This window comes from Felis catus, chromosome C2, assembly GCF_018350175.1.
Source record: "Felis catus isolate Fca126 chromosome C2, F.catus_Fca126_mat1.0, whole genome shotgun sequence".
NCBI classification, from domain to species: Eukaryota; Metazoa; Chordata; class Mammalia; order Carnivora; family Felidae; genus Felis; species Felis catus.
This window is the reverse complement of record NC_058376.1, coordinates 142,016,742-142,039,941: the sequence shown is the minus strand read 5'-3', so window position 1 is coordinate 142,039,941 and position 23,200 is coordinate 142,016,742. Positions and strand designations below refer to the sequence as shown.

At 39.8% G+C, this 23,200-nt stretch overlaps 1 long non-coding RNA gene across 1 annotated transcript in view; it reads right to left on the bottom strand.

The window, feature by feature from the left end:
• Positions 1 to 795: 795 nt before the first annotated feature.
• Positions 796 to 23,200, bottom strand: part of LOC109491549 — a 37,258-nt gene continuing 14,853 nt past the window's right edge. Inside the window, exons 2-3 of the long non-coding RNA XR_006585578.1 lie at positions 2,467 to 2,543; positions 796 to 1,042 (exon numbers count right to left, since the gene is read on the bottom strand). This is a non-coding gene — a long non-coding RNA (uncharacterized LOC109491549). The remainder of the gene's footprint in view (positions 1,043 to 2,466; positions 2,544 to 23,200) is intronic.

Here is a 23,200-nt window from a genome sequence, read left to right as displayed (position 1 = left end):
CCTCTATGCATTTTAGTAATTGTGACTTGTTCTGTGTTCACAAGTAAATGAAGAAAGTAACTAAACAAGCTGGAGCCCAGAAGCATCCCTGATACAGGTGAGCTGTGTTGGCAGATGAACAGGAATAGATGAACTGAGTGTAGCAGATTGTATTTTCCAAAGACGGCTACCACAGTATCTCCCATCAAATGTGCTCTTCTGCAGTGTGATCCTGCCATTTCCCCATCAAGAAGTGAAGTCTCATCACTCTACCTGAGGGTGGCCTTTGTGACCTGCTCAGCCCATAGAATGTGGCAGAAGTGACACCCTGGGACTTCTAAGACAAGATTAGAAGAAGCCTTGCAGGGGCACCTGGGTGGCTCAGTCAGTTGAGGGTCTGACTCTTGGTTTCAGTTCAGGTCATGATCTCACAGTTTCATGAGTTCAAGCCCCACGTCGGGAGTTTTTCTCTCTCTCTCTCCGCCCTCCCCTGCTGGTTTTCTCTCTCTCTCTCTCTCTCTCTCTCTCTCTCTCTCTCTCTCTCTCTCTCTTTCTCTCTCTCTCTCAAAATAAGTAAATAAACATTTAAAAAAAGAAGCCTTGCAGTCCCCACCTGAGCCTCTTAGAAGGTCGCTCTGGGGCTACTCCTCTGAGAACTTGGAAAGTTCATGGGTAAGTACATGGGAGGCCCAGCTGAGATCTCAGCAGTCAGCATCAACTGCTAGCCATGTGACATTCCGGCTCAACTGAACCTTCAGCCTCAGCCTCTGTTTGACTTCAACTGCATGAGACACCCCAAGCTGAGCCTGGCTGATACACAAAACCATGAGAGATAATAATAAATTGTTATTTTAAGTTGTATGTTTTGGAGTGGCTTATTATATAGCAGTAGATAATCAGTACCTGGAGTTAAAGGAATGATTTTGAAAATTACCTCTATCTATAGCTTGTAATATTGAGGCCATGTCATTTACAATTATCACCTCTAGTAGACTCAGAAATGCACCGTTTCCCCCATCCACTGCCTTTGATATTCTAACGAAAAGTTTGGTGGAGGAAGAATCTGAAAGTTAAAATGAAATTTGGGATTATCTGGGGAGTTTGACTTGCACTGTCTCTATAATGCCTGTTGCTGCAAATACCTGAGATTTGGGTACAGCCTGGAACAATTGAAAATGTGGAACAGTCTATATTAAAAGGCCAGGATGGAGCATGAGCATTAGAGATAATTGAGCAATTACTGAACACCTTAGAGAATCCATACTCTGGTGATAATTGCCATTAACAGCAGGGAATTTTCCAGAGAGATAAATCAGACCTTTCTCAAACAATTAATACCAGCACTGTGCTGTTTGTTAACGTTGTTATCTTCCACCTTAAATATTACAGGTGCCAGGCTATTTCACTTACCTCTAAACCTTCAGTTTTTCAGTCCCTGTTAATGCAGGGACATAATGCAAAACATACAGTGATTCTCACTTTACAGCCAATTCTCAGTTATCCGAGGCTTATGGAATTATAATTCAGTCCATGAGAGCTCTGCTTAAATATTGGCTTCATTGACATTTGGGCACATCTGGAAATCCCATCTGTTTAATTATAATTTTGCTATCACAACTAAGTTTTTGAAATCTACATAAACCAATCACCTCCCGTGAAGGATGGGGCTAGACAGAAGGAGGGAAAAAAATGTATAGATTGTCTTTTGTGTATACATTGCTTTACCATACATTATCTAATTCAATCCCTGTACACAGCAAAGCCATGAGGTACTGTTACTTTTCTTTTATAGAAAAAGAAACTAAGGCTCAGAGTGGTCAAGTTATGCTTGCTTCCTTCGCCTATTTTGCTGCTTGACATCAGAATTAGAGTACAGAGTCTAGAATCAAACAGGTTGGAATCATAATGTGTTAAAATTAAAATTGGTTTTCTAATGTAAAGTTCATCTCTGTTTTTATATATTGCAGTTTCTCTGTGTTAGCTTTTAGAAAAAGTTACATTTTTCTTAAATGACCTAGCTTCTACTTTCTTGAACTCACATCATCATTATCTGGGAAACATCTAGCCTTAGAAGTGAAACAGGTAACGACTTAGCTCAAATAGCAGCAGCAGCATGCACTGAAACAGAATGAGAAGTAGGAAGACACAACACATCATTTTAAGAGCTATCATGACCACACGAGCTGGAATTCTTTTGATAATGTTTTCTCCTTGTTCTCAAAACTACAATTCTCTCAGTCAGTGTGTCCTGAGTTTTGTTTGGAAAGCACGATCGTCCTTTGTTTAGAGAGGAAAAGTAGCCTTGGACAAATGGTACTATAAAAAGTTGCTTGGTGGCCTTTGTAACAAATACGGGCCATTAATGTGGAGATATAGATTCCTGTGTATTGGTTCATATTTTACATGCAACACAGGGTAGAAATATAAATGGTCTGCAGTGCAACTTGTAATTTCAATTTATTAAAAAACTTTGTGTTAGTGACTTACCATTAACTAAGGGACTCTAGGCAGATGTGCTAATTCTCTTCCAGTAGTGTATTGTTTGCCTGGTTCCCAGTTGACAGCTGGAATTAAACAAAGAATTGAGTTTCATTCTATAGTATGACAATCTTATGGGAACACTAAGAGGTAAATTAAAAATTAGTCTACAATCTCTCATATAATGAAATCATAAAAACATTTGCAGGCATCACTTCAGATGCAACAATAGAATGCAGAGTGTTGTAAATCAAAGAGCACACAGACTGCTGCAGATTAAGTAATGATAATGCACAAATTAACTTTAGCAGTAATCCTTGAGGAATCCATTTTACTGGGGTAGTATCAATCTTAGCATAGGCATGCAGGAAGGGAAGAAGCAAAAGCAAAGATTAAATAAGAATCTCTGGCAAGTATATACAATTTCTGAAATGTAAGGTAAAGGAACAGGATATGACACCTAACCTCTTCTAATCTAAATAAAAGTGTGAAGAAATTAAAATGATCTGAAACTGATAACTAATCAGCTAGAACTGTATATCAATCCACAGAGACAGGTAAAAAACCAAGTGAAGGCACCCCCACGCAAAACAAAACACCCCAGAACTCCCCAGCCTGCACCTGCCCATTGCTCCTCCTGCCCTGCCTAGGTGCCCCCTGCTAGAAATGCAAGGATGGCCGTTCTCGCTACTTTTATTCAACATAGCACTGGAAGTCCTAGCTGCAGCAATCAGACAAGAAAAAGAAATAAACGCCATCCAAATTGGAAAGGAAAATTTACAACCGTCACTATTTGCAGATGACATGATACTATATATAGAACACCCTGGGGGCACTTGGGTGGTTCAGTCAGTTAAGCATCCAATTTCAGCTCAGGTCATGAACTCACTTTTGTGAGTTCAAGCCCCATGTCAGGCTCTGTGCTGACAGCTCAGAACCTGGAGCCTGCTTCGGATTTTGTGTCTCCCTCTCTCTCTGCCCTTCCCCTGTTCGCTCTCTCTCTCTCTCTCAAAAATAAATAAACATAAAAAAAGAAAGAAAGAAAACCCTGAAGACTTGACAAAAAAAAAAAAACTATTAGAACAAATGAAATTAATTCAATAAAGTTCCAGGACATAAAACTAACATACAAAAATCTGTTGCATTTCTATTCACTAATAATGAAATAGCAGAAAGAGAAACTGAGAAAAAAATCCCCTTTACAAATGCACCAAAAATAATAAAATACCTAGGAATAAATGTAACCAAAGAGGTGAATGACATGGTACTCAGAAAATAATAAAACACTGATGAAAGAAAGTGAAGAGGACACAAACAAATGGAAAGATATTTCACACTCATAGAAGAATTAATATTGTTAAAATGTCCATGCTATCCAAAGCAATCTACAGATTCAATATAAATCCTTATCAAAATACTAATAATATTTTTCACAGAAGTAGAGCAAATAATTATAAAATTTGTTTGGAATCACGAAAGACCTTGAATAGACAAAGCAATCTTCAGAAAGAACAAAGCTGGAGGTATCACAATTCCAGATCTCAAGATATACTACAAAGCTTTAGTAATCAAACAGTATAATACTGGCACAGAATAGACACATAGATCAATGGAATAGAATAGAGAGCCCAGAAATAATCCCACATGTATATGGTCAACAAATCTATGACAAATGAGGTAAGAACATGAAATGGGGAATAGATGGTCCCTTCGGTAAATGGTGCTGGGAAAACTGGAAAGTTACAAGCAAAAGCATGAAACGGGACCACTGTCTTACACAAAAATAAACTCAAAATGGATTAAGGACCTAATGCGACCTGAAATTATAGAACTTAAAAAAAAAAAAAAAAGGCGGTAATCTCTTGGGCCGTAGTGACATTTTTCTAGGTATGTCTCCACAGGCAAGGGAAACAAAAGTAAAAATAAACTATTGAGTACTTCACCAAAATAAAGATTTTGTACAGCGAAGGAACTAATCAACAAAACAAAAAGGCAGCCTACTGAAGAGAAGATATTTGCAAATGATATATCTGATAAGGGGTTAACATCCAAAATATAAAAAGAATTTATACAACTTAACACTAAATAAATAAGTAAACAAACAAACTGATTTTAAAATGAGCAAAGGACCTGAATAGACATTATTCCAAAGAAGATATCCAGATGGCCAACAGACACATGAAAAGATGCTCAACATCACAAACATCAGGGAAATGCAAATCAAAACCATAATGAGATATAGCGACATTTTTCTAGATATGTCTCCACAGGCAAGGGAAACAAAAGTAAAAATAAACTATTGAGTACTTCACCAAAATAAAGTTTTTGTACAGCGAAGGAACTAATCAACAAAACAAAAAGGCAGCCTACTGAAGAGAAGATATTTGCAAATGATATATCTGATAAGGGGTTAACATCCAAAATATAAAAAGAATTTGTACAACTTAACACTGAATAAATAAACAAACAAACAAACAAACAAACTGATTTTAAAATGAGCAGAGGACCTGAATAGACATTATTCCAAAGAAGATATCCAGATGGCCAACAGACACATGAAAAGATACTCAACATCACAAACATCAGGGAAATGCAAGTCAAAACCACAATGAGATACCACCTCACACCTGTCAGAATGACAAGTGTCCAAAAGACAAGAAATAACAAGTACTGGTGAGGACGCAGAGAAAAGGGCACCCTTATACACTGATGGCAGGAATGTAAATTAGTTCAACAGCTGTGGAAAACAGTATGGAGGTTCCTAAAAACTTAAAAGTAGAAATACCATATGATCAAGTAATTCCACTACTGGATATTTACTCCCCTTAAAAAAAAGAGAGAGAAACGCTAATTTGAAAATATATTGAAAATATATATGCACTCCCATGTTTATTGCAGGATTATTTACAATAGCCAATATATGGAAGCAATTTATTGCTTGATAGATGAATGAATAGGTGAATGGATAAAGATGTGCTACATACATACAATAGACAATATATACAATATACAATTGTATATATACAATATACACAACAGAATATTATGCAGTCTTAATAAAATAATGAGATCTTGCCATTTATGAAAATATGGTTGGACCTAGAGGATATTATGCTAAGTGAAATGAATCAGACAGAGAAATACCTTAAGATTTCACTTATATGTGGAATCTAAACAAAAAAAGCAGAAACAGACTCAAATTCAGAGAACAAAGTGGTGGTTACTGGGGGTGGGGGGTGGAATGGGAAAAATGGGTGAAAGGAAAGGGAGATAAAGGCTTCTAGTTATGGAAGGTATAAGTCATGGAAATAAAAGTTACAGCATAGGGAATATAGTCGATGATATGGTAATAGTATTGTATGGTGACAGATGGAAGCTATACTTGTGAACATAGCATAATGTATATAGAATTACTGAATCGCTGTGTCATACACCTGAAACATGTATACTTCAATTTTAAAAACGTGAAAACAGATTTGAGATTGGTAATCAAATAAATATGAAAGAAAAAGTAAGAAGTTTGAAAAATTGGACAAAACCCCTTGGAAAAGAAGATCCACTAAAGAACAATTATCAAGGACATCACTAGATACATGGTAGATTTGGGCCTGATATGGGCCACCTTCCCATTATACACCGTAAAAGTTCAAGATACAGGTGAAGATAGCTAACACTCCAGCAGCCCCAAGTGGTACTGCACCCAAATGTGGGCTTTAGAAGATAACTGAACTGCATGGGGTTCAGGTTTGAGAGAGTGATGCTAGAACTAAGACCCCTACAGAGAACCAGAAACTAGTCCCAGGCATCCAGTCCATGAAATGGAAATTAGACTCCATCCCCATGGAAGGCAAAATGTCACAGAAACCTGGGGAAAAAGAGAAAGTCTCCTACAAACACTTTTAAAACCCAACATTGCCCTACATGCACGGGTAGAGTCAAGATATAATACTATGTGTGTAATAATAATAAATTGTTGTTTTGATCCATAGGTTCTGGGATAGTTTGTTATATAGTAATAGAATCAGTACCTGGAGTTGCAAGGATTCTCCACATGGCAGGAATTTCAAACAAAGAAACTAACACAAGAAATCTGGTCTAGAAGTGCTGAAACATGAAGAACTGACAGAAGCCAATAAAGTCATGTTGAAATGATGTTTCTAACTCACTGCAACTCAGACATTGACAACATGATGAAACCAAGTTAAAGATAAACTCACAATCAAAAATTGCAAATCAGGGGTGCCTAGGTGGCTCAGTCAGTTAAGCATCTGACTTCGGCTCTGGTCATGATTTCACAGCTCATGGGTTCGAGCCCTGTGTCGGGCTCTGTGCAGACAGCTCAGACCCTGGAGCCTGCTTCAGATTCTGTGTCTCCCTCTCTCTCTGCCCCTCCCCAACTCACACTCTGTCTCTCTCTCTCTCAACAGTAAACAAACATTAAACAAAAATTTTTTTAAAAAATTGCAAATTGGCCAACAGGCACATGAAGAGATGCTCAACGTCGCTCCTCATCAGGGAAATACAAATCAAAACCACACTCAGATACCACCTCACGCCAGTCAGAGTGGCTAAAATGAGCAAATTGGGACTACAGATGCTGGCAAGGACGTGACGAAAATGGGAACCCTCTTGCACTGTTGGTGGGAATGCAAACTGGTGCAGCCACTATGGAAAACAGTGTGGAGGTTCCTCAAAAAATTAAAAATAGATCTACCCCATGACCCAGCAATAGCAATGCTAGGAATTTACCCAAGGGATACAGGAGTGCTGATGCACAGGGGCACTTGTACCCCAATGTTTATAGCAGCACTTTCAACAATAGCCAAATCACGGAAAGAGCTTAAATGTCCATCAACTGATGAATGAATAAAGAAATTGTGGTTTATATACACAATGGAATATTATGTGGCAATGAGAAAGAATGAAATATGGCCTTCTGTAGCAACGTCAATGGAACTGGAGAGTGTGATGCTAAGTGAAATAAGCCATACAGAGAAAGACAGATACCATATGTGTTCCCTCTTATGTGGATTCTGAGAAACTTAACAGAAACCCATGGGGGAGGGGAAGGAAAAAAAAAAGAGGTTAGAGAGGGAGGAGGGAGTGAGCCAAACCATAAGAGACTCTTAAAAACTGAGAATAAACTGAGGGTTGATGGGGGGTGGGAGGGAGGGGAAAGTGGGTGATGGGCATTGAGGAGGGCACCTGTTGGGATAAGCCCTGGGTGTTGTACGGAAACCAATTTGACAATAAATTTCATATTAAAAATAAAAAATAAATGAAAATAAAATTAAGTTTAAAAAATTGCAAATCATATAAGGATATGAACAACCACCAGAGAGAGAGAGAGAGAGCATACAAAAAATAATGGAAAACTTTATAACCTAAAGATGTTTATAAATTGTGTATTTAAAATCATTAAAGAAATTAAAAGCAGAAATAATGGTGAATATCTCAGCTCTTTTTTTTTTTAATGTTTATTTGTTATTGAGAGACAGAACATGAACATGGGAGGGGCAGAGAGAAGGAGAGACACAGAACCGGAAGCAGGCTCCAGGTTCTGAGCCGTCAGTACAGAGACGGACGCAGGGCCCGAACTCACAAACCGCAAGATCATGACCTGAGCCATAGTCAGACGCTTAACCAACTGAGCCACCCAGATGCCCCCTCAGCTATTTCTTGATTTCTGAGCTATGTCCTCCGACATTCCTTTGGTAATATTGGTAGTAAACTGTGTCTTTTGTTTATGTGAAAATGCAGGTAGGAAGAGGGTATCAACTACAAAAGGCATGAAGGAACTTGGGGGGATGACAGAAATATTTTATAGCTTGATTGTTGTGGGGTTACAAAACTGTATTGTCAAAACTCACCAAACTGTGCACCTAAAAGGGAGAATCTTACTATATATAAATTACACCTCAATGCCTGACATCAGGAAAAAAAAAAAAATCAGTCTCTTCTCCTTCAGGGTCTCCACAGACAGAAAACAGAACAAAATAGACATTTTCATTCAGAGAAAAATAATTTGTGCAAAGATTCACTAAGCAATAAGCCTATCCAAACAAACAAAGCTATGGAAAAAAGTAGATTCCAATTCTACTAAGGGTTCACTGACTTAAGTTAAAACTTACTTGAACACCAGGCCCCAAAAGCAGACATGGATGAGGCAGCCCCACATGGGAAGCAGCTTCCCTGGTGAGATCTGGTGTTAATGCACAGCCACATCCATTTCTGAAAAGTTTATAACATAAATATTCACATTCATTTACAGCACTGGAAAAATAACAGCTAAATCCTTAGTAAACAGGTTTATCATGGAAAAGTGAGAATAAATGTGTTGAATCAGAAAATAAGGAAATCATTCAAACTCAGACTTTGCCAGTAATAAGTAATATGATCTTAAGTCAGACATCTCACTTCTCTTCAGAATCTTTGTGATAATAAAGATGACCCCTTGGGTCCATTCCTGCATTCATACTCTAAGAATTTATGACAATTTGGACTTAGACAAGGAGCCACTAAAACTGGAAAGTCAAAATACTAAATTGGAGAAAATTCTGAGACCTGTAAAATCTAAATGCCATGGTACATGGAGGCTGTACAGTTTCAGAGTAGTCACATCACGCTTGCCTCAAAAATCTCCATTGAGGGGTTTTAGTGTAGAAACTAATTTCTCACCGACGCTAACAGAAAAAAATGTGAATTACAACATTTGGAGTTCAATACATGACGTTTAAGAAGAATTAGCAAATCACAGCTTCACACTTCATGTCCCATTCCTTCAAAATTATATTTTTCTCTTTGTGAGAGATTGTGGAAATAGTAGCCAATTCCAACCAGCCCGGAGTCTATCAGAAAAATACCAGCAGATCACATGGAACCTAGGAGAAAGAAGTATAGCCATGCCTCAGAAGGTGCTAAAATCAAAACATCACGATTTAAAGTTATTCTTCATGATTCTCTGGGGCTATAGGAGAGCTTATGCTAGCACCAGCTGACATCTGCACATTAATTCTGGCACTATCTGGAATCAGCACTGACCCACAAGTTAAGGGCTGAGTCCTCCACAAGACAACCCTCATTTTATTGCCAGTCAGACATCGGTGGTCCCTGGGCCACCTGTACTTCTGACTGGCTGGCTACAAATTCAGGGGCTCCCACAAACCCCTTCAGGCTAACTAATTTGCTAGACTGACTCACAGAACTCAGAAAAGCACTATGTTGATTATTACAGTTTTCTTATAAAGGATACAAATCAGGACTAGTTAAACAAAGAGACACAAAGGCCAAGGTCTGGGAAGTTCCTAAACCCAGAGCATCCATGCTCTTCCCATGGAATCAGGACATGTGGCCTTCCTGGCACATGGATATATTTATCTATTTGAAAGCTCCCCTGAGATTCAGGGTCCAGAATGTTTACTGGGGTTACATTATACAGGTCGGATTGATTAAATCATCAGCCATGTGACTGAACTCCATTTCTAGCCCTTCACTTCTTTATATGTGTCAGACTGCTCAAAGTCCCAACCTTCTAATCATATAGTTGGTCTTTCTGCTGGCCAGCCCCAGTCCTGAGACTACTTGAGAGGCTATCTTGAGATATTTCATTTCCATAAATTCAGGTCCAGGGGCTGATCCAAGGGACTCATGAATAACAAAGACACTTGGGAAATTCCAAGAGTTTAGAGGGTCTATGTCTGTGCTCAGAACCTAGAACAATGGCCAAATTCTTTTTTTTTTTTTTAATGTTTATTGTTGAGAGAGAGTGAGAGAGAGAAAGAGAGAGAGAGAAAGAGAGAACGAGCATGAGCAGGGGAGGGGCAGAGAGAGAGAGAGACACAGAATCCAAAGCAGGCTCCAGGCTCTGAACTGCCAGCACAGAGCCCGATGTGGGGCTCGAACCCACGAACTTTGAGATCATGACCTGAGCTGAAGTCAGACGCTTAACTGACTGAGCCACCCAGGTGCCCCAGGGCCAAATTCTTTATTATACAACATAGCTCATCTCAGATTCTCTCTGTGCAGTCTTTTCAAATATTCTCTCTCTCGGTACACAGCCATTCCTGGCTTCAAGATTCTGGCTGATCACAGCTGACCCAGCTCCAGTGCTCCAGTTTGATATAACCATTCAGTCTTAACACCCAGCTCCGACTAACTGACTAACATCCCTGAGTTACCATTTTAAATCTCTGGGAGACGAAGTCTAAATGCCACAGCGTGAGTCGAGACCATTGGTCTAAAAAGCTGTGATCAGAGGGACAAAGTCACAGGATGCTTGGAGATGGGCCTGACAATTCTCAGAGAACAAAATATGAACTTGGCAGGCATCAGACAACATATCTAAACTCAAGTTTTACAACTCTGACAAGCACAGGTGTGTAAAGCAAGGCCCTAGGAAATGGGAACAAGGATCGGCACAAAGAGAACTAAATGTAATCAAGCTCCAAGATCGTTGTCATCCCTCCTACAGTCTCTTTATAAAATAAGCACAGAAATAGCTCAGTTCAACTTTATCCAGGTAGGATGTCATTATGATTAATACTCACGGGAGGCAAACCCAAGGTGGACATGTTCTTGTGTGCAAATGGTTCTATCTGGCTTTAGAGAATCATCATAAGTGAAGAGAGCAATTTATAGGAATTTATAGAAAGAGGAAGTCCATTTGGGAATACTCTTATGATAGGAAAAGATAGGATTCTAGCAGGCAGAGAGGTCAAGGTTAGGACCTAAGGGCCCTGGGTGGGGAAAAAACACACATTTTGGAATAATGCTGGGAGCATCTGACCACAGGAAACCCCCTTGGGTGTAAGGTTCCTCTTAAGAATGTAACAGACACCTCGTACTCCCCCTCAGGTTCCCCTCAGGAATCTGACATCAAAATACCTAACTAAAATAAGTAAACCATAAAACTTATGTTAACCGAGGGACAGTATGACCATAGTCTGACTCCACACAATGGAGTCGAGCCAGTCAGCAATGGATAACCCAGCACTCAAGCCAGAGTTGTCCAGTCAGTAAGGGTAGAACCTGAGAAGAACCGAGGGGGAAGGGTAGGGGGGCGCTGACCAGAACCTTATAAAACAAGGGCCCTTGCCTATAGTCACGGGCATTCACCTTCAAATGCCCCCTCTCTGTAAAGAGAGCTTTCCTACTATGCTTCCTTTCTAATCTTATACTCTAATACATTTCTGCCTGCTGCTCATTTTGTGTCCACCTCTTCATTCTTCGAAGGGGCGAGATAACGAACCCCAGGCACTGAGGTAAAAAAAAATCCCACAACACTTTCTGGAATCAAATAGAAGACAGAGATAAAGACTCACCCAATAGTACATAGTTGAGCTAAAAGAGAAAAAGATAAAGGTCTCTTTAGCTGCATCTGAGAGAAGCTAATTGGAGCTAGATTAAGAAAAATGAGAAGTTGTCATAATGATGAAGGGATAACTCATGAACTCCAAGTGCAGAAATGCAATCTGGCCTCCCGAAGGGACTGAGATCAAGGCCTAAAAAGTCCTCATGGCTTCTCTCTGTATGTTTTCCTTTTCTCCCTCCTCCTCCCCTCTGTCTGTCTGTCTGTCTCTCTCTCTCTCTCTCTTTCTCTTTCTCTGGCTCTTTCTGGCATTTCCATTTTGCTGTTTCCCAGCTCACACAACTGTGCATGATGGCCACTTTACAACCCTGAGTTTACATTCTGAAAAGCAGAAAAAGGTAGCGTCCTTCAGTTCCAGATCTTTAGCTCCAAGAGCTATTGTCTGATTGGATCCCTCAGGTGCAATCAGCAATGGTCTAGAGGGCAGGGATCACATAGTGCAAACGTGGCTGCAGGGGCCCATCTTTGTGGGTCAAAGAGGCAGTTAAGGAGCCATTTTTGAGTTGAGAAGATGCCCCAGAAAGTAGCTGTGCTACTACTCCATTTATTTAATTTAGAGAAACACAACAGCTGCTCTGGATAAATGACAATGTCTAAAAAACATCTCCCCAGGCTACATCATAGTTTCTGCACTTAATATTTTTCTAAATTATGTGAAAAGGGAAAGCTCAAAAAAAAAAAAACAAAAACAAAAACAAAACTCACATTTGCAGATAAACAAAGATCTCTGGAGTATAAGTAGGCCAAGGTGGTAGGAATAAAATGACAACAGATGAACTTCGGTGAGTGTAAGGGAAAGGTAATAATACCAGGGCAAAGTAAATCCAAATGATCTAAATCCATTGGTTCTAAGAAACCAAAGGAGTGGGGCGCCTGGGTGGCTCAGTCGGTTAAGCGGCCAACTTCAGCTCAGGTCATGATCCCACGGTCCGTGAGTTCGAGCCCCGCGCCGGGCTCTGTGCTGACAGCTCAGAGCCTGGAGCCTGTTTCAGATTCTGTGTCTCCCTCTCTCTGACCCTCCCCTGTTCATGCTCTGTCTCTCTCTGTCTCAAAAATAAATAAACGTTAAAAAAAATAAAAAAAATAAAAAATAAAAAAAAAGAAACCAAAGGAGCATAATCTTGGATGCACCGAAGAGAATTTCAAACTGATAAAGACGTGACAGCCCTATGACCTAAAAGATTAATAGAGACTTTTATTTATTGAATAAATTCTAGTTTCCAGTATTATTTACTCATTCACCCATGCAACATAAATATGCAAGGAAAGAAAGGGTGCGAGGGAAGGGAGGGAAAGAAGAGAAGAAAAGGAAGGAGAAAGGAAAACAGACAAGGAGGAAGGGAAAATACACCCTAGTATGTCATACATACTCATAAGGTGGATTACTGATCTCATTTTTCAGATGAGGAAACTGAACTCAAGACCCCATAAACTACCCCAGACCATCAGTTAGTAAGTAGAACTAGGATTCCAGTTCAGGTGGGTCTGGGTCCAAAGCATATGTTCTCTGCATCACATGGTTATCCCACATTTTCAAGATTTTGGCATGAAATTTTTTTAATTATTTTATTTTTTTTTAAGCAAGCTCTGTGCCCAACATGGGGCTTGAACTCACAAACCCTGAGATCAAGAGTTGCATGCTCTACCAACTGAGCCAGCCAGGCACTCCAAGATCTGCCATGAAATTCTTAGCAAAAACATTAGCGCGCATTAAAACAGCCTAAAAAAAAAAAACCCACGAAGTACTGCTTTTTTTCCATGCTACATAAAAGTCTGAAGATGAAACAATAACCCATTTGGGACCAGAGTATGATACCAAAAAAAAAAAAAAAAAAGGGTAAACATATATTTCTCGACCTGCCTACATTTGCACCCCCAAAATGCTGCCCTGTTTGCTTTACTAAGGCCCAAAATTTCCAAGAGGAAAACTTTGGTGTCAAGTATAATGAAAACATTCAAACCTAAAAACAAATAAATAATGAAGGAAAAAGAGATATACCACATTACAGAAAAATTAAAAGTTACATATAGGCAAGTAACACCAAAAATAAAGGTAAACTGGAAATCATGTGTGACATGTATGAGTTACTATTCTTAATAGCTCAAGAGGTCATGCAATAAGAAAACATTAAATGTGTCAACAGCAAAAGGGCAAAGAACAAGAAGAGAAGTGCATTTTCCAAATAAAGTTAGGAAAAAAATGTCCATCCTTGTTAGTAACCCTGGTATTTCTCTATCCAACTGCAAGTTTTCTCTTTTTTTTAATTTTTTTAATGTTTATTTATTTTTGAGAGAGAGAGAGTATGTGCACGCGTGAGTGGAGGAGGAGTAGAGAGAGAGAGAGAGAAACACAGAATCTGAAGCAGGCTCCAGGGTCTGAGCTGTCAGCACAGAGACCGATGTGGGGCTCGAATCCACAAACCAGAGATCATGACCTGAGCCAAAATCAGACGCTTAACCGACTGAGCCACCCAGTTGCCCCCTCTCTCTTCTTTAATGACAATAACCAGGGTTTGTGGAGGATATTGGGAAATACGCTTTCTTAATTTTGCAAGTGACTATATAAATAGGCTATATTTTCTGTAACACGATTAGTCAATAGTATCAAACAATGCAAACATCTGTCTACCTTTTGACCCAATACCTGCACTTCTAGGAATATATTCTAAGACAAATATTAGAACTCAAAGACTATGAACAGTAATGTATTTATACAAAAGCATCAATAAAAACTGAAAACACCTAATATCCAAGAGTAGCAATTGCTTAAAGAAAGTTGATCCATCCATGTCATAACTGTTTGCAACCACTAGAAAGTGTGCTCTAACAAAGCAGTAATGCTCTGAATAATTAAGTAGAAAGGGCAAATTATGAGATTATGTTTACTTATCTATACAGTTTTAGATATGCAAACATTACATATTATATATAACACATAATAGAAATAATTTAACATACTCATCAGAAACACACCAAAATATTAACAGCAGCCCTTTCTGAGTAGGGTTATAGGAGATTTTTAGGTTGTACACATAGGTGTTGTTCTCTATTGTTCACAGTTCCCATAATAAATTAAGTTGCATTATTTTCATAATGGGGAAGCAAGTATGTTAAAATAAAAATGCAAAGCTTTCAATGAGAAGGCATTATTTCTGTTCATCTTGTCTATGTGCAGAATGAATTCACACAGGTTTTGATTCCATTCGAGGAGGCCACAAAGGTGGTGGCTGATCCCGTGTGGCCAGAAGTAAACCGTCCTATTCAGAAATATGGAGAGCCTTTTTAAATATTCCTTCCCAAAGCAAAACACAACAGTTACATTTCGAATAAGAGCAATTTGCTTTTGATGATGAACTCCTACCAAAATAATTAAGACATTATTCAGAATCTTCAAAAGCAATAACACGAGTAAGAGCAACGGAATAAAACACACAATAAAAAGGATAAAATACAAAATCAAAACAAGGTCATCTCATTAAAAACCAGGGATTACTGTTGAAAATGTCTAGGGTCTCATCAGAAGGACTTTATTGTCTTTAATAATAGTTTTGATTTGAGAATGCCAACACCAAAATGACTCCATTTGCCTCTCAAATGCTTTCATGATTGTGTTTAGATAGCTCTGAGAAGGCTCACACGGTTGTCTACAAAGAAGACTATGACTGGTGAAAATGGGAACCTGTTATTTGCAATATTCAGAAACAAAATACGCTGTATGCAGATAATTAATTTCAAAATGTACTGTATTTTTTTTATTTCATACAAACAGTATAACCTGATTTAGGATTTTTTCTTTATTATTTTATGTTTTCACCATGATCAGTGACTCTAACCTCCATCATCTATTTGACTGATCCCCCTGCCGCCTCCCCTTTGGTAACCATCAATTTGTCGTCTATTAAACAGAGTTAAGTTTAAGCAAGTCTGGCCCCCTCTTCCTGTTCTTCTCCCTTTCCCAAATATCTCTGCCACCTCATGCCAAAGGGGCCATCTACACCATTAGTGAGTCATTCCCTGGGGTCCTATCGCATTTACTTTATCAAGAATCTTTCATTACTTAAAAGGGAATACTCTCTGAGCCAAATTCAGCTTGGTTCTTGGTTAGTTGCAGTCATCTGAGAGTCAGAAATTGACCAAGACAACCATACCAGGTGAGGGGACTGTATACCAAGGACATATATATGGGAAGCATATGGGAAGTGAAAGGCAAAGAAAAAGGACTGTAAGCAAGCACTGCGAGGTATCCATATACAGACGATGGATATAATCATGAAATTCCAGGGAAAAATAATTGATGCACTTTAAAATCAAGGAAGCATCCACACGATCCCATTCTATGGAGGCACACAAAGCAAACCATTCAGTCCCTGAAACGAGCTACTTCCAGCCACAAGGTGCGGCTCTCCTCAGGATCTGCAAACGGATTGCATATTTAGAGCTGAGACAATGGCAAGCTTGCATTAGAAATCCCATCTATAAACCATACTCCTTCAGTCAATTCAGTTTTGAACAGAACTTTCTGCCAATGAAACACTCTGCACAAATACAGAGTTCTGTCCAAGGAGAAGCCCTCCTTAACTGATGCTACGTCTGTGTGGGCAAAGTCACCTCTACATTGCAGCATCCACAGCCATCATTTTCTTTCCTCAAGCTGAGCTTTCTGCTATGGAACTGAGCTCTATGGCTCGCCCTCTCTCTCCTTTCTTCTTATTTCCTGGATCTTGTTATTTGCTTTTTGTGTTATGACAAGTCAAGTGAAATGTCAGATATGGAGATATGCCACCCAGATTATTCTTCAGGAAAAGACAGGCTGCCCAGCTGTGAAGAGTATAAACGTCAGTGGGCAGCTGTCAGCTCCCTCCCAGTACGAGCTACAGAGAGCCACCTTGTTCAAGCCCATGCCCTTCCCAGAGCAGCCTGCATCAGGCGACTGATGGGTGCCGGGAGGGTCAGTAGGGACAGGCCACTTCAACTCAATGCATGACAATTACAACAGGCAATGCTTGTTCTAGAGCTTTGCTGGGCCTTCACTGCACATCACCTTCTCCCCACTGCTTCCAGCCCTCTTCGTTTCAAGGTACTAATCCCTGATAACTATCTTGTGCCCCAAACCACATCTTCTGTGCCTATGTCTAGTGAACACAGCCTGCAACATTGCAACAATGAATCGCTCAGATCATCTGACAATGATAGGCTATTAAATAATTTGGAATACTTAGCTTTTGCTTTTATGCACTTTTGTGCTTCAGATATTTTCACTGAATCGCCATTTACTCATCTATTCAATAAACATTTGAGTGCCTCCCATGAGCTGGGCACCGTGCTTCGTAAAGAATACATGAAAAATATCTGGAACACAACACAGTATTAGGGTAAAGCAGCCATCTTGCAAACATGAAAATGAAAGCAACAATCCAAGGGATGGCAGGAGAGACAGCCAGAAAGAGCCTTCATGGGACAGTAATGACTGCCCTGGACTGCCTATCTCTGACCTCATCTTATGAGAAAAGTAACCTCTATTTGGTTTTCTATTATCTGCAATGGAACAACATCAACCCTAGCTGACAGACTCCCCCCTTAGTCGACACTTAGTATGCCCACTGCAAATACCATGCCTTGGCCACTGTTTGCTTATTTACTGATTGAGTAAATGAACAAATGAACGATAATTCTTACTAGTATTTTATCTCGCATTCCCTGGTCAAATCCAGAAAGTGAGCCAATAAAAAGGAATAAAGCCCGAAAAGTAGTCTGGTCCCCAACTGCCCACTCCTTGGCTCAAATCTGTTCACCTTATTCTTCCCTTTTTCATTTCAAAATTATATTCATATCATTCCTTTTATAGTATCGCCACATGAAAATTAACAACATGCAAAGCATTTCTCCAGTAAGATCATTTTTGACACTTTTTTCTTCTATATCTCATGTACAAAGGAGAGGAAAATTTGACACATGGGCTGTGGGGCTGTATAAACATATAGCATATCATTTTAAATGCTTCAGTTTCAGAGGCTCTGAGAGATAAAATGGCACATCTATAATTATCCCTCCACCATCAATAAGCTTCAAATTACTATCTACTCTCAAAGGTAGAGAAAATGTTGAAGTATTTTTTATGAAACTTCAGAAGTTGCATATTAAGTAATTTGTTATATCATAAAGTCCTAGACCCAGTAAGTGTCTTTTGTTTTATTTACCAGATTTTATTTACCAGAAGGGAAGTTTTCAATTAATTGTTTGATTGGGATATATAAGAAGACGACCGAGAAAAGCCTTACAATGAAGTCAAATAAACCTAGGCTCGCTGAGGTTCACAAAAGCTTTCCACCAAAATTACCAGCCACTGACGGTATGATACTCAACTCAGCTATCGCCCAAGAAATTTCCTTCTTCCTAACAAATGTTTCCTCTTAATTTGTTGATTTATATATCTACTCAACAGACATTCATTAAACACCAATTATGTGCAGGCTTAGTACCAGGCACTAGAAAGAAATAAGGTGTCGTCCCGGATCTCAAAGAACAGAATGCACAGACAGATACGAACACAGGACATAGCATTTCAGTGCAATATTATGTGTCTAACAGAGGTGAGCATGGGCTATTTGGGGGAATCACAGAAGAGGGAAACCCAGCATGGAAGAACAGTACAAGTATTTCTCAAAGAAAATGGCCTTTGAGTTAGCTTAAACGGTGAACACAAGTTACCTCTACTTACTGTAAATATATTCAAATCCAACTGCTTCTCCACACATCCACCTCTACCAGCCAAGTCCATCATCCACCTGCCTGGGTCACCACCAGAGCCTCCTAACAGGTCTCCCTGCTGCGAACTCTTGCACCCCTACAGCAGCCAGAGGGAGCCTCTTACAAGGTAAATCAGATGATATCACCCCTCCAATGGCTTTCCTACATCCTTAAAAGAAAAGTCCTCACCATGTTGGTAAGAACCTGTGTGATCGGGCACCTGGCTACCTATTCAATTTCCTATAACTCTTCCCGTGGCTGACTGCTCTCCATCTACACTTGTAACCTTGAAATTCCTCCAACACAACAAGAAATCTATTTCAGGGCCTTTGTATTTGCTGTTCCCTCTACCTAGAAATACTCTAATGGCTTGCTCTTTTCATTTGGGCCTCTCCTCCAATGTCACTTCCTCAGAGAAGCCCTCCACAACCATACCACAGAAAATACTACACCTTTCCCCTTATGTGACATCACTGTCACATTCCCCTCTGGACTGTAAGTCCCATGAGAGTAAGATTTTCTGTAGTTCAATGCTGTGTCCGCAGTCCCTGCAGCAACTCCTATTACACACAGCAGACACTCAGTAGACATCTATTGAATAAATAAACCCTTTGCATGTGCCCACCACCAGACAAAAAGAAGAAATAAAAGGATAGTGTGTTTATAAGTTGTTTACAGTGTAGGCCCAGGCTCTCCGCTCCCAGGACTGTTAGATCGACTAAACAGTCCATCTAGCTAACTGCATGAAACCAAAGAGAGAGAAGATCAACTTCAAAGTGAGTACAAAGGTGGGGGTGGTGGGAGAGTTGGGCCAGGATTACTCATCTGAAAAGTTTTGGACACAGTATTGTCAGAGAATCAGAGCCCTGATACTAACAGCCTTTTGAAATCCTTCAAGTTCTAAGTGACCACAAGGCCCAAGTCCATTTGGAGACACGCTCAGCCACCTCAGCCTGATGTCACGTCTGAAGATAGGATTTTGTGATGGACAAGGGTTCCTGGAGAAACTTTGCTGGGTAACCTCAGTGGGAGGCTATGTAAGAATTTCCTACACGCGGAGGTAAGAGTTCTTAAAATGGTGACCCAGAGGCCCATTCTGTATTTGAGAAAAAGGGAAGGGGCCTGTGAGGGCTGTATACATTGTATTTTTAAAAATTTTTAAACATCCAACATTAGAAGATTTCGTATCAAAATCCATATTTTCTATTATCTCTTGAAAATATGAAAGATCTAGCAAAACTAGGCTGCAGTCTAGTCACAGCCACTCCCTTTAGATAGGGCAAGCACTCTGTAGCTCACCACCATGCTTAACATGACCTCTGTACTACCTCAGGTGGGTGCTCTCATTTATTTGACTCGTCTGAGCCAGGTAGGCATTTAAGTCTTGATTCCTGGTCTTAAACTTGATTGATTACTTGTCCCAGAGTCAGGAAGATCATTAAAAGAGCCAAACACTCAATGCTATGAAGAACCACCAAGTATCGAAATGACACAGTCCTTAACAGAAATGTAGGGCGGGAAGGGGCCTCAGAAATCATCCAGTCAACTTCATTATTACAGATGGAGGAACAGAGGCCCATGTGGCTCAAACTTTGAACAGATCAAAGATTGGATCTCCAGATGACCAGTATGGGTCTTATACCTCCCCGTGAGCGGCTATCGGAACACACATTTGCAGGTTGGCAAACACCGCCATGTAAGCCTTGTCAGTGTCCTAGCCGCTCACTGGCCTTCATCCCTAATGTGTTAAAAACATTTCTAGGGGCGCCTGGGTGGCGCAGTCGGTTAAGCGTCCGACTTCAGCCAGGTCACGATCTCGCGGTCTGTGAGTTCGAGCCCCCGCGTCGGGCTCTGGGCTGATGGCTCGGAGCCTGGAGCCTGCTTCCGATTCTGTGTCTCCCTCTCTCTCTGCCCCTCCCCTGTTCATGCTCTGTCTCTCTCTGTCTCAAAAATAAAAACGTTAAAAAAAAAAATTTTTTTTAAACATTTCTAAAAATCTAAATATTAAGAAGACAGCATTTGTAACCATGTAAGGGCAAGGGAGAAAAATCTATGGAATAAAAATCTCACGAGGCCTGGACAAGACGGGAGAACTGAGCTGGCCTCTGTCAGAGGTAAGTAAACTCTTTTGGTAAAAGGCCAGATAGCGAATATTTTAAACTGGGCCATGCAGTCTCTATGGCAACAACTCAGCTCTGTTTGTAGCAGGAGAGCAGCCATAGACAGTACATAAACAGGTGTTACTGTGTTTCAATAAAACTTTACTGATAGATCCTGAAAGTTGGATTTCATATAATTCCATGTGTCGTGAAACAATATTCTTCTATTTTTTGCAGGGGGGAGGGGGGGTACCATTTAAAAATGTAAAAATCACGCTTAGCTCAAGGGCCATACAAAAACAGGCGGTAGTCAGGGTTTGACCCTGGGGCCAGAGCTTGCTGATCTCTGACCTAGATGGTGAGGGCAGATATCCCAGGGCTTCTTTCCCTTTGAATTCGAGACATCTCCTAACGCACAGGTCAGACTTCTTAATGATGGTATCGGAATTGTCTCACAGCGTATCAAGTTTATCCAGTTACTCATTCATATTCTCTTGTTTGGTCTTCACAATGATTCCATTAGATACGAGGAACGAGTGTAAGTGTGCATTGCATTTCCAACCTGTTGTACGGATTATAATGACATGAACAGAAGAAAAATTTACCCGAAATGTCACTACCTCAGGAAAAAAATGTTGACATTTTTCTTTGTACTTCTCAATTCTTTTTTTTTTTCCATATCTAGGCAAACTTTCACTGAATTGGCATCATAATGTGGATAAAATGGTACATCCCAGGTTTTCACAGAGTGGATTTATGCATTCTACCATATTTCTAAATAGGCCTCAGGGTGAATATTTAAGATTCTATGTAGTATGTCATTATCTGTGGCATACGTCCTTTGTTGGACATTTAGGAAGTTTCCAATTATTTACCATGATAAATAATGCTGCAGTGAATGTCTTTATTCACTTTACTTTTATAGGAATATTTCCTTGATATTCCCAGAAGTGAAATTACCAAATAAAGTACAGTAACACTCTGATTACTAATATGCTTTGGAAACACCTTTCAAAAAAAGTTATACCAAAGCAGGTTTCCTTAGCACGGGGTGAAAGCAATGGGCCATGGAGCAGTCCAGCCCTGTCATGGTCTCCGGTGGGACCTTGGGAAGTCACCTCTACCTTAAGCTTCAATTATGTCACCTGTCAAGAGAGGAACATAATCTCTGCCTTCCGTGAGAATCAAAAGAGACAGTCGATCACACTGAGCAACTTCCAAACACCAGTGAGGATGCTATGAAATGTTGATGGGGAGACTGATAACAGTGATGATGAGCTTCAAGTTATGTGTGAAGAACCAAGGCTCAGATTTAAGAGTCTTGTCCCAGGACACACAACTGGTAAAGAGCACTTCAGACTCCAGTTCATGCCTTTTTCTGTTTCTCTTTGATGGCACCCAGGATCTCCTGGGACTTTGAGTATAGAAATAGTGTTGATTCCTTGCTCACTCTCAGGGGCATTTCATTTGCAGACTGATTTCTAAGTCTCAGATGTCAGCCAATTTGTTCCTTCCAGATGCTTGGACCCTACTGGGACCCCCACCTGCTACGCCTGGTGTACTTTTTTTTTTTTTTTTACTTTTTAAATTCAAAAAGTAACAAATGAGCATTATATGACATAACATTTGTGCCTTCAAGCCCTCACATCAGCCTAGTCACTAAACTTGCCAGAGCAGTCCTTTCCCTTCTGACAGTATTTAGATTGCTATTAAAGTAGATGTCGACAAGTTCTAACTCTGAGTTCATTTATATTCATAATCTTTTATCCACATTCTGATAGTTCAAGGTTAATGAAATCAGTACTCCTGAAACTGAGAATTAATATCCAAGAAGAATTCATATGAAAAATATAATACTTCCTCCCCTTTATTTCTTCTTTTACAAAAACAATATCCACAAGAAAGGTCAAAATTAGAGGCAAGAATAATTAACATGAGAATTTTGACAAAACCTATAACCTCTGTCTACATTCTATAACCTATTCTGATTGAAATGCAAAGACAGAGTCTACGAACTTTCTTGCCAGTTCTTAATCACACCTCCCAGGATGGTTTTCTGTAAGTTTACTCATTGATAGAACTGTGTTTCTAGGTGTTGGCTGCACTTGGTAGCAAGCGTGATTTAAAGTTGAGGCAGGGGCACCTAGGTGGCTCAGTAGGTTAAGCGTCTGACTTTGACTCAGGTCATGATCTCATGGTTTCTGAATTTGAGCCCTGTGTTGGGTCTGTGCTTGGAGCCTGGAGCCTGCTTTGGATTCTGTGTCTCCCCCTCTCTCTCTACCCCTTTCCCACTCACACTGTCTCTCTCTCTCTCTCTCTCTCTCTCTCTCTCTTTCTCTCTCTCTCTCTCTCAAAAATAAAACAACAAAAACATTAAAAATTAAAAAAAAAATAAAGTATTTGAGGCAAATCTAGTTCCAGGAATTAATGATACTTGTGGTTAGAGACTGAGGGCATTTGTGGGTCTAGAGCATGTCAGGAGACGTTTCCCTTAAATAGTCAGATAGTAAAGATTTTAGCCTTTGCAAGC